Source organism: Bos mutus, chromosome 28 (genome assembly GCF_027580195.1).
Source record: "Bos mutus isolate GX-2022 chromosome 28, NWIPB_WYAK_1.1, whole genome shotgun sequence".
Lineage (NCBI taxonomy): Eukaryota > Metazoa > Chordata > Mammalia > Artiodactyla > Bovidae > Bos > Bos mutus.
In genome coordinates this window covers 32531609-32548133 of record NC_091644.1, presented here as the reverse complement: position 1 = coordinate 32548133, position 16525 = coordinate 32531609, and the positions used below count along the sequence as shown (strand labels likewise).

Below are 16525 nucleotides of genomic sequence, written 5' to 3'. Positions count from 1 at the left end.
CAAAATAGGAAAGGTGGTTGTTGACTGTGTACTAGGAATGAGGACTGAAACAAGCATCTTGAATTACAATTTTGTTATTTGTTCTTTACTTCATATGGGACAAGAAATCTTGGTGGCTCAGATGGTAAAGAATCTGCCTGCAATGCAGGAGACTGGCATTTGATCCCTGTGTCAGGAAGATCCCCTGGTGAAGGAAATGGCAACCCACTTCCTTGGGTTTTCTTGCCTGGAGAATTTCATGGACAGAGAAGACTGGCAGGCTACAGTCCATGGGGTCTTAAAGAGTCAGACACAACTGAGCGATTAACAACAAAAACCAAACTCGTGTGGGACATGGAAGAAGAGTTCAGGAGTCTCCAGAGCTGCTACTATAGGGCTTTGGGTGGAGTGAGCCACAAGCAGCTGCTCAAACCTGAAAGTAAATGTGTCTCTCTTGTGTGGAGATATTAGTATTTTCTATATGTCTCACTGATTCCTCATCCCCCATCTACCCTAACTTCAGCTGCTTCAAATGAGGAATAGGTTCTTCCTACCCTTAAGGGGATCAAAGACCCTAATAGATCAATCTGAATATGCTGGGGGGCCTCAGGGAAGAAAGAGTATTAAACTTTTAGAGCTGTATGGGATACAGGCAGCCTAGTCCCCGCCCTACCTGGTCCCCTGGGGGAAAAGGCTCTGGACAAGGATGCAGAAGGTGCCGTGGACTATAGGGCAGAGCCATTGCTTCATGTAAGGGGGCGTAAAGAAAAAGCTCCTGAGCCCAGTGCTCCCCAGATGCCGGAAGGCACACAGGAGGAGATAAGACTGGGGATATGTACCAAAGAGAAAAATTAAATCTCAAATGCTTCAGCCATCTCCTTAACCTAGCATCCAATACTCTCCACCCTTCAATCCTCTCCTTCAAACCCCCAACCGAGAGGTAGCAAGATGTGGAAGCTGTTAACGCCTGCAACAAGCAGATGTTAAGCTCCTGTGTTCCTGTAGGAGAAAAACAAACAACTGTCCACATGTGTCCAATTGAGCCAGTTCAAAGAAACAATGCAGTGAAAAAGAAAAAAATGTAAAAGTGACTTTGTGGGTGGGGCCCTTTGGACAGATTTGATGTACAATATTTTAAAACAAGACGTTTTTTAATTTATTTCCTCTTTAAATTTTTGGGCCACATCCATGTGGCACATGGAATGCCGGAGCAGGGATCTAACTCATGCCCCCTGTGTTGGAAGCCTGGACTCTTAACCACTGGACCCTGGAAGTCCCTTGATGTACACTTTTACTGTTGTTTTTGCATTAGAAATAATGTAGAACATTATAAGCTCTAATTCCCTGTCTCATAAGTTTGACAGGATATTCATCGCATGGCTGAAGAGCTGCAGGTAGAGAAGAATGTTGGGCCTGACTTTCTTGTCATTAGCCACCAGTGATCAGGTCATGATTTAACACAAGTTCCCCTCACCTTATTCAATTCTTTAGAAATTGGAGATAGTACAAGGTTCTGACACTGATGCCTTTTGCCTATTGGAACCTCTGATAAAGGGACTGGTATTTCTTATGGGTTTGGACTTTGGGTTTTGGCATGGCTACTACAGCTATTACAATACCTTGTTACTGAGCTGTTGTCCAATTAAATTCCTGATCCTTAGAGACCTTGTGAGTCTCCTATGTCCATTTTGAGGGTGAGCAACCTTGAATCCATGATGGATAAGGTGGGAAAGGACCAAATAAACCTTCACTTGTGAAATGGATATGTACACTGGAAAATGCAGTAGCATCTCAGCTTTAATTGCAGCTGTCTCTGTGGAGGAAATTTTATCTCCCTCTGTGCTGCCTCAAAAAAGCTCAAAGTCACCAGCTCTTTGGGGCTTTCATTTCACAGATGATTCTCTGACTGCTAGGTCCTGGTTTACTAATGCTCCAACTAAATTGAAACTCAATATTGTCCACTAATAGTCTCAGAACCAGCTTGACCAACTATACAGACTGAAAGGGCTTAGGGTTGCTCCTACTGTGGGCAGAATGAAGACTTTTCTTTCCTTCTTTTTTTTTTTTTTTTTTAACCCAGTAAAGAAACTCTCTTTGGGGCAGGAAATTGGGAAACTGGAAACAAATTGCAGGTGATGATGAAACTGTTTCACTCATGTAGATGCCCACAAAGAGCTCTCAGTTCAGTTCAGTTCAGTCGCTCAGTCGTGTCCAACTCTTTGTGACCCCATGAACTGCAGCATGCCAGGCCTCCCTGTCCATCACTAACTCCCAGAGTCCACCCAAACCCATGCCCATCAAGCCGGTGATGCCATCCAACCCTCTCATTCAAGTTGTCCCCTTGTCCTCCTGCCCTCAATCTTTCCTAGCATAAGGGTCTTTTCAAATGAGTCAGCTCTTCGCATCAGGTGGCCAAAGTATTGCAGTTTCAGCTTCAACATCAGTCCTTCCAATGAACACTCAGGACTGGTCTCCTTTAGGATGGACTGGTTGGATCTCCTTGCAGTCCAAGGGACTCTGAAGAGTCTTCTCCAACACCACAGTTCAAAAGCATCAATTCTTCAGCACTCAGCTTTCTTCACAGTCCAACTCTCACATCCATTCATGACCACTGGAAAAACCATAGCCTTGACTAGATGGACCTTTGTTGGCAAAGTAATGTCTCTGCTTTTTAATATGCTGTCTAGGTTGGCCATAACTTTCCTTCCAAGGAGTGTCTTTTAATTTCATGGCTGCAATCACCATCTGCAGTGATTTTGGAGCCCCAAAAAATAAAGTCAGCCACTGTTTCCACTGTTTCCCCATTTATTTCCCATGAAGTGACGGGACCAGATGCCGTGATTTTAGTTTTCTGAATGTTGAGCTTTAAGCCAATTTTTTCACTCTCCTCTTTCACTTTCATCAAGAGGTTCTTTAGTTCTTCTTCACTTTCTACCATAACCTCTCTAAGACCAACTGGAATCAGCTCCCAGCATCCAGGTTGCAACAAATGTTGCCTGGATTCATCGCCTTTCTGAACGTGGCAACATGTCCACCTCCACAGACTGGGCATAAAGGGAAAAGACTGTTTCTGATGCAGAAGTTATTGCTGCATGCCACACCTGTGACTCCTGTCAAAGCCAGGCTTGAACCAGCCATTTCAGGGCCTGTGGACACATACGTGCCTGTGAGCATGTGTGCAGGAAGGCAGTGCAGGCAACCTTGGAAACGGGCTGGGCAGGCTGGGTGGGGTAAGGGTGTCTGTGAGGCTAGAGTTCTTTTAAGGAGCAGCAGCCCTGGACCTGCATTTGTCTCTCGCTGGTGAGCCCACATTACATGGAGCATGGCCTCCCTGCCCACTCCTGGCAGGTGCCAGCTTCAGTATTTGACCTCTTCTGGGGACTATCTGGCACCTTACCACTGCTGACATTTTCTTCTGGTTCCTGAACAACCAACTCCAGCCACATGAATCCATTTCACATGTATGGCTTTCTGGACCATTTCCAGTTTGACAATCTGCACCTTTATATGGCAGAAGGTACTCAACACAGACTGGTAATCTTCAGATCTCAATGGCATATTTAAATTATGGCCATTGAGATATTGCCATATTAATGATGCCTTATTAATAAGGATGCCATATTAAATGATGGCACATCTGCCATCACATATGAGAGGAGGAATGGATAATTGGTTTAAAGCAGAGACATTGAGCACCAGTCAGGAAGTGTGTGCCCAGTAAGGACCTCAGAAGGTGCCCCTCAGAGCCTGGCCCTGGGGAGGATCTGGGCCTTGTTGACTGCCTGGCGCCATCTGCCCGAGGTAACATTCCCCATAAAAACCTCAGGTTCTTAACCATTTCCTCTGAGGTATTATCTTTTAGACCATTGCTCTCCTAGTCAGGACTTAAATGTTTAGCATCCTTGCAAAATTACTTGGGAATGCAAGCCATGTGGCACAGCCAAAATAAATTTTTTTAAAGTGTATGTAAGGATATGGAAAAATAGGAACCATCATACACTTCAGGTGAGAATGAAAAATGGTGAAGTCACTGTGAAAAAAAAGTGGCAGTTCCTCAAAATATTAACCATAGAATTACCATGAGAATCAGCAATTCCTAGGTAAATACCCAAGAATAACAAAAACATGTTCAAACAAATCTTATACATGAATATTTATAGCAATGTTATTCACAATAGCTAACAGATGGAAACAACCCAAACGTCCATCACCTGATGAAGGGATAAATAAAATGTGGTATAAAACAAAAATATTCCACATAACAGAATATTATTCAGTCATAAAAAAGAATGAAGTATTAATACATGCTAAAACATGGATGAATTTTGAAAAACATTATGCTAATGGGAAGGAAATCAGTCACAAGAGACCATATATTGTTTGATCTCATTTATATGGAAACAATAGATTAGTAGTTGCATGGGATTGGGGGATGAAGGCACTGGGGATGACTGCTAAAGCATATGGAATTTGTTTTGAGTTGATGAAAGTGCTCTATAATTGACTGTGGTGATGATCACTCTTATCTGTGAATACACTGAAAATGACTGAATTGTACAATTGTGCACTTTAAATGAATGAGTTGTATGTTACATGAATTGAATTGTATCTCAATAAAACTGCTATTTTTGGCACTTCCCTGGTGATCCAGTGCTTAAGACTCTGCACTTCCAATACATGGGGCATGGGTTTGATCCCTGGTCAGGAATTAAGATCCCATATGCCATGCAGTGCAGCCGAAGGAAAAAAAAAAAAAAAAAAACTATTATTTTTTTTAAATGATAAGAATATGTTCAGTTCAGTTCAGTCATTCAGTCATGTCCGACTCTTTAAGATGATTCAAAAGCTAACCTATGATAGCTCTTGATGCCCAAAGATAGAACACTTTGAACAACATAATAATATAGTAGTACTGAATGAAGTGAAAAGAGTGGGAGAAAAGGAACTGACCTAAAAAAGTGGGGAGCAACAACATAAATGAATCTTACATGCATTTTGCTAAGCCAAACCCAGGAAATACACATAATTCCATGTGACATTCTGAAAAGGGTAAAATTACAGAAAGAAAACAGATCAGAGGGTGTACCAGAGCAGGGTGAGCACAGCCCTTAGTAGGCAGCCATTGCTGTGCCTCATTACTCTGCACTCTGATACCAGGCAATAGATCTTGCTCAGCCATTGTTCGATGCTTCAGGGGGCCCTTCCCACAACCAACCATCAGTAAGTGACCGTTAGTTGTCCTGCTCAGCTATTGTTCAGTGCCACAATGGGCCCTGCCTACAAGTAACTGTTAATAAGGGACTGTTAGGGAAGTGATTCAGCCAAGGCTCAGTGGTGTGGTGGTCACTGGGTGGTGAGTGAGGTAAGAGTCAGATTCAGGTCTTCTCCTTGAGGCCCTCCGGCTCATCCAGCCTTGGGCTGGAAGGCCCAGGGAACAGAGTGGGGACTATGTTCTGTAGGGCCCCAGAGCCCTTGCTAAGGCCCTCCACTAGGTATTGGCCCAGGTATTGAGGTAGCAGTGAACCTCTCCCCGATCCCTGTCTCTGAGACCTAATAGCAGTGGCCGTCTGTTTTGGTCACAGTCTCTGAGACATGATTTTCCCATTTAGGCACCCTGAATAGATTGAGGGCCAGTTGGGCTGGGTGCCTCACTCCCTCAGGGATGACAACTGGGTAGGGTGTGGGAACCTGGCCTGAAGGAAATACCAAATGAGATCTGCCTCCTGTTAGCCAGGACTGGGACCTTGGAGGCTGAAAGCTATGCCTTGGGATTTTACCCTTTCTTTCAGGACAGAGAATAACATTCGTTTGGTAGAGATTTACAGGAACATCTGCCATGACCTGACCTCAAGAAGATCCTACAGCAAGAAATTTGCAACAACCACACCCATCCCTCATCTTTTGCTTTTAAAGGGGCTTGCCAAAAGCGTTCAGTAACTTTGGGATTCTGAGGGCATCAGTCACCCATCTCCTTGTATGAATCTGAATTAAGCCTTTCTCTGTTCTAAACTCTGTTTTAGTATTGATGGGCCTCACTGTGTGTCAGGCAGAGACTTGTGATTCAGTAACAGGTTGAATAACCATGGTTGTGTTAGGCAGTTAGATTAGGAAAAAGGAGTCCAAAATGGTGGTGGCTAAAAGACAAAGAAAGGAAAAAGCCCATGAAGATGGAACAAAAGAAAACCTGCAGATGGAGTGAGAACCTCAGGTGAAACAAACAGCCCTCCTGGCTAGCCCAGTTTACACTGGGCAGGCTCAGGAGGAGGAGACAAAACATATAAAAAGAGGAGCCAGGATTGAGCCTCTCTCCTTTTTGGGTAAGCCCACCCTCATGCCTCGAGGATGTACTATCTTTTGCTTGCCAAATAAAACTGAGCTGTAACCCAGCTGTAACACAGGTCTGCCATTTCAATCTTTGCTGTGGCGAGACAGAACCAAGGAAATTACACACTCCCCCCGACATATCTGGTACCTTAAATCCGACATGTCTCAGATTTAACCTGGCTGAAACAACCCCAGCTCAGCCCCATCGAGGCAGAGACCAAGCACAGCAGAAGCCCAGCTTGGTGAAATCTCACATGGTGGAAGCTGAATGCAAAGGAAACCCAGTGCAGTGGAAGTGACGAGAAGCCTAGGATGCTGGCAACTGGGACAAGAACAAACAGCAGAAAGCTCACGTGGCTCAGTCTCAGATTCCAGAAGACCTCCGGTTAAGGTAGGAGGTTCTCGCCCCCATGTCTGGAAGGACATATGGCTAACAAAATCTTAATTCCTTTACAATCTCTCGTTTCTTGTTTCCTCAAATCCCCTGCAAACAGACGAGCAGCAGTGGGTGCAATTGAGGGACTCTGGCAGGGGCTACTCCCCAGTGTGTCCCAAAGGCTCTGCTGTCTGCTGCACCCTAGGAGCTGTTGCCCAGGCGGGTGAGGGTTCTTCTGTCCCTAACCTCCTTTGTGCCAGTGATCAAGCCAATGAAAATAGTGTGCACAGGTCAGGTATATAGCAGATTTTCCAGCAAGTTTTGAAAGGGGTTCCTTGGCACGTTTTTCCCACTGCTTTTTCCTCCCATCCTTCAGTTCCTCTCTCCATCTATGCCACTGTTTACAAAGTATAGAGCAGGTCATCATCTTTCCATTTCTGAAAGTTGTGTTTGAAACTGTTTACCTAAGACTGGGACTCAAACCCACGTGGCAGGTACTATGTGCTATGCTCAGTCACTCAGTTGGCTTCTACCAGGACTTGAGCTAGGCGAAAGCCCATGGTGCCTCGTTTCAGGACCTAATGAAGCTCAGGTTCTTGATATCTCATTGCAAAAAGAATTCAGTGAGAGACACAGCAATAGGTAAGAGGTAGATTTGTTTGGATTCAGAGAGAAGCACAGTCCACAGAGTGTGTGCCATTACAGAGGGTGAGTGTGGCAGCCATGAAATGTGTGCTTAGTTTTTGTGAGCTGGGTGATTTCATATGCTAATGAGTTCCAACAATTGGGGAACCACCCAGTCCTTGGTCTTTTGATAGTGCCTTGGAACTGTTCTGTTGCCTCTGGGTATGTTATTTAGCTTGCAGATTGAGGATCAAGGTTTAGTTAAATTTGACTTGTCTGCTATCTTGGACCCATTTTATTTTAATCATTTTATGCTATGCCCTTGGGCTATGTTATTCTTTCAAAAGTTGCGCCCTGCCCCCTTCAGTCCTGTTTCAGGCTCTTTTCATGAGGCCCATCTGGGCCCACAATATTGCGTCTATAATCTTCTGGCAGGACCACCAGAAGACAGCTGGCCCTTGGGAGGGAAATACTGTATACCCCTCTAGAGATTCAGGCCTTCATCTTCCACGTTTCCTACATGTGTGACAACAGCCCCTCTCAGTGGACCTGCTAGGGTGGGTGAGGCACACAATACCTGCCAGAAGTCCATCTGTGGGTGGCATCCCTTCAAGGGCAACTGGGCTTCCAGGGACAATGTTTATTACCTTGGGAGTTAGCCCTTCAGGCTGTTTGGGCCCAAACCCTTACCACCCTTCTCCTACAGTTACAAACATACCCTCAGATCAAATCTCCACTCCACTTTTATGGAACATCTGGTCTGTTGCCTATTATCAATTTGTCCTTAAGCCACTTACTAACTCCTACAACCAGGACTCTGCACCCATGTAGGCAACAATGCTCCACCAAGTTTATTATTAAAATATTCTTAATGCCCCTAACAGGACCAGATAACCCACTCATTTGTCATTACTTCTGTTATTACCTAAAGTGGGCCTATTACAATGAAATGTTTACCATTGGAAACATCCTAAACTGCTCTTATTGAGGACTAGAGGAGGAAATTATACTATCTCAGAGCAATAAGAGGATAAGGCTTATGGCTATTTTGCCAGGTTCAGTCTCAGGCCACAGGCTTGGATTGCTTTACATCATGGTACCTATTCCCATCCGTGGTGAAGAAACTGGCAATGAGTTAAGATTACAACCCCTTAATCCTACCCAGCACTAGTCATGCTGGAGACTTGGGGATGCCCAACTCCAGCCTGGGATCCCAGGAGGTCGACCTGCCTCGACTTGCCTAGGGATCTGGTCCCTGGGAGGTTGTCACACCTCAACCTGCTCAGGGATCCGCGAGTCCAGGGGTCCCAGGAGGTCGACCTGCCTAGGAACCAGGTCCTCGGGAGGTTGTCACACCTCAACCTACTCAGGAATCTGCCAGTCCAAGGGTCCCAGGAAGTCGACATGCCTCCACCTGCCCAGGGACCCAATTCTCAGGAGGCTGACTTGCCTCAACCTGCCCAAGGCTTTGATCTCCAGGAGGGTGTTATGCCTCAATCTGCCTGGGGATCTGCACCCGACCCAGGGATGCCCAGCTCTCAGGTTGCAACAGTACTAGGTAGGATAAACTTCAGAAAAACTCACCCCTAAGGAAGTCCACCCATGGAAATAGAAGGAAGCCTATTAGTTGTGGGAATGTGCCCGGTCTCAGCAATAACTCAGGAGTCTAACAAGAACATCATCGCCTTTCTGGAAAGTCTAACAGAGGCCCTCCAAAAGTTTACCAATCTGGACTTAAAGACTCTTACGAGGGACAGGTGATTTTAAAGGACAGATTCCTTTCCCAAAGTGCATCAGACATCAGGATAAAATTACAACGGCTAGAGAAGCAGGACCTTGCTGCCTCTTTAGATGAGATGGTCCAGACAGCCATAAATACCTTTTATAACAGAACAGGAGAGGGAGGCCAAGGCCCAGGAAAGGGAGAAAAGGAAAGAGACAAGGCATGCCCAGATGCTGGCCGCCATCCAGGGAAGCCCTATGGCAAACTCCGAGTACTCAAAGGACAAGGCATGAGGTAAATGCCTAATCTGTATACAGGCGGGACTTTGGGCCAAAGAGTGTCCAAACCGTGGCAAGTCTCCTAAAATGGCTTGCTACAAATGCCATCAATTGGGACACTGGACAGTACACTGTCCTTGGGACCTAAGAGCCTCAAGGTTAAGCACCGAGCTTTCCCTCACGATGGTTGACAGGACTGAAGTGGCTCACTCCAGCCAGCCCACCTGTCACAGATAACCATCATGGGGCTGGAGCCAAGAGTGCAGCAAGATGTGGCAGGTAGGTCCAAGAATTTCTTGGTTGACACAAGGGCTACCTACTCTGTCCTGACCTCCTATTCTGGAGCCTTCTCCTCCCAAACCCGTACCATTGTGGGTGCTACAGGAAAAACAATTACAAAAAGATTCACCCAAGCACTTCTTTGTTGCTTGGATGGACAAATATTTTCCCACCAGTTTCTGGTGGTCCCTGAGTGTCCTACTCCCTTATTGGGAAGAGATCTTTCTCTGCTTTCGAAATCTTGCAGCTATTGCAGTCCTGATAGAAGATGCTTTAAAACTTTCTCTTGGGGGCAAACTATTTTTACCAACTACCAAATGAAACAACTCCTGAATGGGAGAAGCCATTTATAGGTGTCTGATCAAAGGATCCACAGATATCAAGTAGTGCTGATGGAAAATCCGGGCCTCACTATATCCCCTTGTGAGGTTCTTAACCCAGCTATCCTCCTGTCTACCCCCAAGGGCTCTCTCCCTTCACTCTTGCCTAGAAACTTTGGACCATTGTTCAAAACCCCAAGAGAGATTGTCAGAAGATTTTCTGACCAATTCTGAGCAAATCTGGCACACTGATGGAAGCACCTTTGTCTTGGATGGAAAAAGAGCCAGATATGCAGTAGTCTCCGATTTTGAGATCATAGAGGCTAAACCTTTGCCACCGGTACTTCAGCTCAATTGGCTGAGCTCATAGCCCTGATTCAAGCTTTAGAGCTGGGAAAAAGAAAGAGTAGCCATTTACACTGACTCCAAGTATGCCTTTCTGGTGCTACCTGCACATGCCGCTATTTGGAAAGAAAGAGGCTACTTGACCACCCCCAGGGTTCCAAATCAAGTATGGTGATCAAATCCTTAGGCTCTTGGAGGCAGTCCATCTGCCCGCTGAGATTTCAGTCTCCCATTGCAGAGGACACCAAAAAGGGAGCACGGAAGTGGCACAAGGGACCAAGCAGCCAATCAGGCAGCTAAGAGAGCAGCATTACAGAACCATGATCTAATAGGGGTTGCCACCTTAGTTCCGCAGACTAATTTGCCAGGAACTCCTTCATATATTGAAAGTGAGACTCTTAAAGCTAAGAGTGAGGACTTTCAAGAAGACGATATGGGGTGGTTCCAAAAGGAGGGACTCCTTGACTCTTTTCTGCCTGGGAACCTCCACTGGAAGTTGGTTAACTCCTTACATGCCACCACTCATTTAGGGGAGAAGGCCCTCCAAAGATTACTAGAAAGGTCCTTCAGAGGAACAGGCCTCCAAAATGACTATAAGTCAAGTGGTTTCCAATTGTTCCACTTGCCAATAACAACTCCAAGGGGCTAGAAGACTCCAGTCGACCCAGGCTGTCCAACAGCGTGGGACATACCCAGGAGAGGACTGGCAGATGGACTTCACACAGATGCCAGTTTCTCAAGAGCATAAATACCTACTAGTCATGATAGACGCATTCACAGGGTGGACTGAAGATTTTTCCACCTGGACTGAGAAGGCTGAGGAGGTAGTATAAAAAAAAAACTGCTAGATGAAATCATTCCAAGATTTGGTCTGCCCAGGTCATTACAAAGGGACAATGGGACATCATTTACTTCTAAGGTCACCCAAGGGGTCTCTAAAGCATTGGGCATTACTTATTGCCTCCATTGTGCCTGGAGGCCTCAGTCTTCAGGCAAAGTAGAAAGAGCCAACCAATTCTTAAAATCACCAATAACAAAGATAACACAGGAGACTTCCCTTGAATGGAAGAAGCCTTTACCCATAGCTCTCCTCCACACCCATATTGCCCCTAAGGAATAGGTTGGTCTTAGCCCTTATGAGATGCTATATGGGAGACATTTTGTTTATATCAATAACCTCTTCCTAGATCCAGAGGCTCAAGGCCTCTGGTCTTACACCATGGCCACTGGGCAATTCCAACAAGAAATAGCCTTGTGGGGTGTCAACCAGGACCCAAAAGATTCTAAAGAGCCACCACTATATGCTCCAGAGACTCAAGTCCTAATTAAAGTCTGGAAAGATGGATCCCCAAAGGCTCAACTCCAGCCTACACGGAAGGGCCCCTACCCTGTAATACTTTCTACCCCCACAGCAGACAAGGTTCCAGGGCACAACTCTTGGATTCACTACTCAAGAGTCAAGCCATGGAAGAAAATATAAGAGGGCACTCAGTACACCTGTGAGCCCCTGGGAAATCTCAGATATCTATCAGATCACATCAGATCAGATCAGTCGCTCAGTCGTGTCCAACTCTTTGCGATCCCATGAATCGCAGCACCCCAGGCCTCCCTGTCCATCACCAACTCCCGGAGTTCACTCAGACTCACGTCCATAGAGTCAGTGATGCCATCCAGCCATCTCATCCTCTGTTGTCCCCTCCTCCTTCTGCCCCCAATCCCTCCCAGCATCAGAGTCTTTTCCAATGAGTCAACTCTTCGCATGAGGTGGCCAAAGTACTGGAGTTTCAGCTTTAGCATCATTCCTTCCAAAGAAAGCCCAGGGCTGATTCCCTTCAGAATGGACTGGTTGGATCTCCTTGCAGTCCAAGGGACTCTCAAGAGTCTTCTCCCAACACCACAGTTCAAAAGCATCAATTCTTCGGCGCTCGGCCTTCTTCACAGTCCAACTCTCACATCCATACATGACCACAGGAAAAACCATAGCCTTGACTAGACGGACGTTTGTTGGCAAAGTAACGTCTCTGCTTTTGAATATGCTATCTAGATTGGTCATAACTTTCCTTCCAAGGAGTAAGCGTCTTTTAATTTCATGGCTGCAGTCACCATCTGCAGTGATTTTGGAGCCCAGAAAAATAAAGTCTGACACTGTTTCCACTGTTTCCCCATCTATTTCCCATGAAGTGGTGGGACCGGATGCCATGATTTTAGTTTTCTGAATTTTGAGCTTTAAGCCAACTTTTTCACTCTCCACTTTCACTTTCATCAAGAGGCTTTTGAGTTCCTCTTCACTTTCTGCCATAAGGATGGTGTCATCTGCATATCTGAGGTTATTGATATTTCTCCTGGCAATCTTGATTCTAGCTTGTGTTTCTTCCAGATATCTATCCAGGACTACAAATGAGTGTCATTCTAATGAACATTCTCAATTTAAGTTTCCAGGAATAAGGTTTCTCAGGATAGCTCTAAAGAGCCAACACAGCTTGACAGTGGTTGTACTCCAAAACAGATAGAAGATAGATTTCCTGATCCCTGAACAAGGAGGGACTTGAGGCGTCTTGAATGAGACGTGTTGTTGCTGGGTAAATACCTCCAGAAAAGTTAAAGAAAGTCTCACAGTCCTCAAAAAAAAAAAAAATTAAGATCCTATGGGATCTCAAAGAACGAGCTGGAGAGTCCTCAAGGTGGCTATAATCTCTCTTTGGGGGATCCTTCTTCTGGCGAAGGGGAATTTGGAGTTGGCTAATGCATCTACTAACCCATGTTATCACCATATTAATGCTGCTTATGACTGCTCCATATATTAGCAATTGTCTAACCCATTTTGTCTGCCCAGGTCAACAAGCTACAACATGCAATGCCACTTCAACAAGGATATAGAAAACTACACCCAACCACAGAAAATATCACTCACCCTTAGATGAACACTGCTATAAGGACTCTGACGCTTGAGACTAGCAAGAGAGGGAGGCCCAATGCCCCTCGTCATCCCAGCTCAGCAGGAAGTAGCCAGAGAGACCTCGACACCCCTATTCCCAAAGAATTGGGCCTCCCATCTCTTGAGGGGGGAATTGTTAGGTAGTTAGAATAGGAAAAAAGAGTCCAAAATGGCAGTGGCTAAAAGACAAAGAAAGGAAAAAGCTCGTGAAAATGCAACAAAAGAAAATCTGAGGACCGGATTGAGTACCACAGGTGAAACAAACAGACCTCCTGGCTAGTCCAATTTACACAGGACAGGCTCAGCAGAAGGAGACAAAACGTTTTTATAAAAAGAGGAGCCAACATTGAACCTCTGTCCTTTTTGGGTCAGCGTGTCTTCACATCTCCAGGATGTACCATCCTTTGCTCGCCAAATAAAACTGGGCTATAACAAACCTGTAAAACCGATCTGCCATTTCAGATCTTTGCATTGAGACAGAACCGAGGAAATTACACACTCCCCCGACAGTTGGGAATAAAACAAATATCCATACTGATATAAATAAATGATGTTATAAATACATTTGGGGAATGAAAATCTTCTCTTATAGAAGATTTCCAATTAATAAAGAAGAAAAAGGTGAAATATTAAATTGGAATACCACAGTAATAAGTGTTGCGTGCAAGATCCACCAATGAAAGGTAAAATTAGTGGCCAAAACTCTAAGCAGGAAGAGTATATCTGCGTAACCTCAGAGTTTCTCAACCCAAATTTACTACTAAATGTGGCAGTTTAAAAATATCACCCTAAATTTGAGATGCAGCTTATTTCTGCCCCCGCTGAGTGCACTAGACTTTGTAACCAGTGTATACACTGCACTTCTAAGCATAGATTGGAAAGGGAAAAATCCTAAAGATAATGGAGAAACTTGTCAGACACGACCTTAACGAAGTAACCAAGGCTAATATAAGTTATGTTGATAATCATGTGTCCCCTCATATATAGGAAGGACACATCCTCTCTGAGATATTTCTAAAAATTTAAAACCTTAGTCCAATCAGGAGAAAATATCAGACAAACTTAAATTCAGGGACACTCTTCAAAATATGTGACCACTAGTCTTCAAACATCTGAAGGTAATAAAAGAGAAAGACCAAGAAATTATTATAGATTGGATGAGACCAAACATGTGATGACTAAACATACTGTGGTAGCCTGGATTGAATCCTAGATCAGTAAAAAAGGGCATTAATGGAAAAACGAATAAACTCTAGTTTCATTAGAATTGTACCCATATCACTTTCTTAGTTTTGCTAAATGTACACGGTTTTGCAAAATGTTAACAATTAAGGGAAACTGGGTGAAGAGTACATGGGACCAATCTGAGCAACTTAAAGTTATTAAAAAAATTTAAATGACGTTGACCAGAAAGAGTTAACTACATATTCTTTTATGAAAAGTTCATCATAAACTAACAGGTCATATGATTATACTGTGTTAAAAATGTCATGAGAATGCCCACATAAAAGAATATATATTTGGTTCCAGGGAAAACATAGTTGGTTTGGAGAGATGAGAAAGTGCTTTCTTCCTTAAGTTTAATGTATGAACAGTTTCGCATATATGAACAACTTTTATTAATACTGAACTGCTAGGTCGCTTTTTTCCTCATTCCAGAGAACAACTCTGCTGCTCACAGATATCATTTTACTTTACATAAATTTGCTGTCTAAACTGCTAGAAGATAAGTTTATCAAAACTAAAATAACATCTGTTCACTTTCATAAATAAAATTCATGTGCCACTTGATGTGTCTAGTCAAAAATGCACACTGCTTTGACATATCTCTATGGGACACGGACAGAATCCAGGGTTCAGGTAGCAGGAGTGAGTATAACAGATAGTAATCTCTCAGTTCAGTCAATAAGGCAGAAACTCTCCAGCTGATTTCTAGAGTGGGCATGGTGTATATTTGGAAAGATAATCTTAAGAAACATACTGAACAATTTATGTGCCGGAACTCATCCTAAGTGCTTGTACAAGACAAACATCCTGAATCTTCATAAAAACCGTTAGGTACTGTACTACTATTAGCTTACTTTTACAATTTAGGAGCGAGGCATGCTTCTAAAGGTAGAGCCACTTTTCCAAAGCAAACTACCAGGAGCTAAGTTCCAGCTCTCTGCTACCGCGCCGCGCCGCGCCGCTCCCTCCCTCTGCGCATGTGCATCCCCGCCTTCTGCTGCTGGCTCGTCCTTCCGCGGCCTCCAGCCCCTCGTGGGAAACAATCCCTAGCCTCCAGGTCCACGGGCGAGGGAGCTGCGGGTGAGCCCCGGAGGGTGAGGGCGAGGGCCGAGCGGGCTCCGCGCGGCTGGGAGAGCCGACCGAGGCAGCGGTGCCGGGTGGTGGGTTGGAGCCCCGCGAACACTGCGCGACCCCGGGAGTCTGCAGCGTCTGCAGAACTGAAGGGACGGCAGGCGGGGGCGCTTCCGCCTTAAGGGGCCAGAGTCCCGTGTGGGAACGCGGCCTCTCAGGCTCACTCGGTCTGCAGGTGTTCCGCCCCTCAGCGGAGCGGGCGGCGCTGTCCTGTGGCCGCGGGTGGGGAGTGCGCGTGCGTGAAGTGTGAGCTGGGCCCACGGGGGTGGGGGGGGGGGCGGATGGGAGGTAGGGGAAGAGCGATTGCGCCTGTGTGACATGTTTGTGCGCACTTCACGTAGTGACGTATACGTCTCTCCTGCGCCAGGCTTACGGGGAGCCGGGAGGCTGTAGGAGACCATTGTCTCCTGCAGGGCCCAGAAATAAATGAATTTCCCGGACCAAATTGCCGCCTAGAGACTTGGTTTTCTTATCTGTAAAATGCAGACCTCTATAGTGCTTGCCTCTTTGGGTTGTTTTGAGCGCCCACGTTTTGTCAGCTGCTGTTGTATTTGTTCTGTATAGGCGGCTGGAGCTTGGACCCCTCCGTTAAGTCGTTTGTGAAATGGATTGGAAGGGGCTGGACCACCTAGCCACCAAAGCCTTTTCCTGGCTCTGTTAACATTACTCGGATCCTAAGTTATTATTTGTTATATCTTCATTTGTTATTTGTTGTATATAATCATGACACGGTGTCCTGAAGCCATCGAAGGCTGTGTGATGGTGGAAGGTCTGGGACAAATTTAAGAAGAGAGGTGAGCTGGAGATGAGCGGGGTGGGCACACAGGCTACACAGGAAATGTCACCTCTTTAGAAATTTGTGAAGCCATAGTTCGGGTTGAAAGGCTCACCAGCCATAGTTAAAATTCTGTCATTATCCGAGCCTAACACCTCTTCCTCTCCTAACTCTCCATTCACTTTTTCCTGAGGTTAGCTGCCCTCGAG

General features: G+C 45.3%; 2 protein-coding genes across 7 annotated transcripts in view; one reads left to right on the top strand and one right to left on the bottom strand.

Annotated features, from left to right (window-relative positions):
- LOC138986103 (zinc finger protein 33B-like) overlaps positions 1–15386 on the bottom strand; it is a 52936-nt gene extending 37550 nt beyond the window's left edge. The window contains exon 1 of the mRNA XM_070364695.1: positions 15265–15386. The gene's annotated coding sequence lies outside the window, so the exon portion shown is untranslated. The remainder of the gene's footprint in view (positions 1–15264) is intronic.
- Positions 15382–16525, top strand: part of ZNF248 (zinc finger protein 248) — a 28376-nt gene continuing 27232 nt past the window's right edge. The window contains exons 1-2 of one of the 6 annotated variants that reach the window (XM_070364689.1): positions 15408–15490; positions 16106–16335. The gene's annotated coding sequence lies outside the window, so the exon portion shown is untranslated. Of the gene's footprint in view, positions 15491–15885; positions 16336–16525 lie in introns of those variants that run through there. The other 5 variants (XM_070364692.1, XM_070364691.1, XM_005910668.3 and 2 more) reach the window with 5 other exon arrangements.